Source organism: Delphinapterus leucas, chromosome 6, assembly GCF_059928025.1.
Source record: "Delphinapterus leucas isolate spDelLeu-1000000601 "Yukka" chromosome 6, BTC_Dleu_Yukka2, whole genome shotgun sequence".
In the NCBI taxonomy this organism is placed as follows: domain Eukaryota; kingdom Metazoa; phylum Chordata; class Mammalia; order Artiodactyla; family Monodontidae; genus Delphinapterus; species Delphinapterus leucas.
Genome location: NC_143134.1, coordinates 56,292,048 through 56,294,672, shown reverse-complemented (window position 1 = coordinate 56,294,672; position 2,625 = coordinate 56,292,048).

Sequence of the window (2,625 nt, the reverse complement as noted above, 5' to 3'; positions counted from 1 at the left end):
TAGCAATGTTAAATTTCTGATTTTGATAACAGTACCGTGATGATGTAAGAAAATGTCCTTGTTCTTAGGATATATATGCTTAAGTATTTAGGGGTAAATCTCCAATCTACATTCAAATATGTAAGGAAAATTATATATTTTTTCTGTGTGTTTGGAAGAGAGGGAGAGAGAAAGAATGATAAATGGGCAAAATATAAACAGTTGGTGAATTTGGATAAAGTATATAAGTCAGCTCCTGGTGTTCTTGTGACTTTTTCATATGTTTGAACTCATATTAAAGTGTTTTAAAAGTTCAAAGAAATTTCAGCAAGGTACACGCAATTAAAGGCATACTTAAATGCATTCTAGTGGGTGCCTTGGAGGAGTGTGAGTTGAGACAGGGATAAAGGAGAAAAATAAATAAAACGAGAGTGGGACCATGCTTTACTGATGATTGTAGACCACAAACCAAAGAGAACGATGACCTCTCTGCAGCAAGGTCAGAAAGAGATAATGGAGAGATAGGTACAAGCTCCTTATAACAAGAGCAGTCTGGATACTATTCTGAAATAATAACTTGGATTTGATTTACTAAATCTTTCCTTTTCCCCTGCATTTCAGGCAAGTAGCTGGAACCCTGATATGTCCTTGCTCTGGGGATTTTTGTAGGGTTGGAAGCAGCAGCTATTTGAAGACAATTATATCTCCTGTCTTTTACAAAAGCCTAAACCCAATGAAGGGATTTAGCTGAGGAGTGCATTTGAGGGTATTTGCAGAGAAGAGGGAGAGATTTCACATAGAATAAAAAAAAAAAAGCTGGAGGTCAGAGAAGGAAGAGGCAATCTAGGGCAGATGGGCTCTGGACACAGAGTTCCCAACTACACCAAATAACTATTTTTTTATTGGACCAGAAAGGATCATGTGCCAGGGATAATGGGTATCTCAAACATATACACCAGGGAGATCAGGAGAGGCAGGCAGGAGAGGCCCTCCAGGAGGAGGAGAGGAGGGCATTAGCCTTGCCCACTGGAGTCCAGGAAGCCTGTTGGGCTCCCAGGTGAGGTCCCTTGCCCTCTGAAACCAGGGGTGGGGGACATGCCTAGGCCCCTTCTGTTCCTTTAGCCTAAGACCCACCCCCCACAGCCCCCAGGGCCTTTTCAAGCCCTGTGGGTCCTGAACATTGGCCCCGCCCACCACCCAAACCTCACCCTTGCTTAGGCTCTGCCCTCCACAGCCAAGGCCTTCCCCCCCCTTTTTTTTTCTTTCTTTCTTTTTTTTTCTATTCCCTCCTCCTCTTTTTTTACTATTGTGGTACTGATGTACCTTATGGTTGTTGATTTGTCTATATTTTTATTTTTATATTCTTTCTAACATATCTCTTAGTTTCCTAGTCAAATTTTATTTTTTATTTTTTTATTCTCTCTTTTTTTTACCACCCCACATGGCTTGCAGGACCTTGGTTCATGAGCTGGGGGTCGGGCCAAAGCTCCTGCAGTGGGAGCACCAAGTCCAAACCACTGGACTAACAGAGAACCTCAGACCCCAGGGAATATTCATCAGAGTGAACTCTCACAGAGGTCCTCATCTCAGCACCAAGACCCAGCTCTACCCAACAGCCTACAAACTCCAGGGTTGGAAGCCCCAGGCCAAACAACCAGTAAGACAGGAACACAATCCAACTCATAAAAAAAAAAAAGAGAGAGACAACAAAAATATATGTCACAGATGAAGGAGCAAGGTAAAAACCTACAAGACCAAATAAATGAAGAAGGAAGTAGGCAATCTACCTGAAAAAGAATTCAGAGTAATGATAGTAAAGATGATCCAGAATCTTGGAAATAGAATGGAGGCAAGGATTGAGAAAATACAAGAAATGTTTAACAAAGATCTAGAAGAACTAAAGAACAAACAAACAGAGATGCGCAACACAATAACTGAAATGAAAAATACACTAGAAGGAATCAATAATAGAATAACTGAGGCAGAAGAACGAATAAGTGAGCTGGAAGACAAAATGGTGGAAATAAATGCCAAGGAGCAGAATAAAGAAAAAAGAATGTAAAGAGTTGAAGACAATCTCAGAGACTTCTGGGACAACACTAAATGCACCAACATTCGAATTATAGGGTTCCCAGAAGAAGAAGAGAAAAAGAAAGGGTCTGAGAAAATATTTGAAGAGATTATAGTGGAAAACTTCCCTAACATGGGAAAGGAAATAGTCACCCAAGTCCAGGAAGCACAGAGAGTCCCATAGAGGATAAAACCTAGGAAAAACACACCAAGACACATATTAATCAAACTAACAAAAATTAAATTCAAAGAAAAAATATTAGAAGCAGCAAGGGAAAAACAAAAAATAACATACAAAGGAATCCCCATAAGGTTATCAGCTGAGTTTACAGCAGAAACTCTGCAGGCCAGAAGGGAGTGGCAGGATATACTTAAAGCAATGAAAGAGAAAAACCTACAACCAAGATTACTCTCATTCAGATTTGATGTAGAAATCAAAAGCTTTTCAGATAAGCAAAAGCTAAGGGAATTCAGCACCACCAAGCCAGCTTTACAACAAATGCTAAAGAAACTTCTCTAGGCAGGAAACAGAAGAAAAAGACCCACAAAAACAAACCCAAAACAATTAAGAAAATG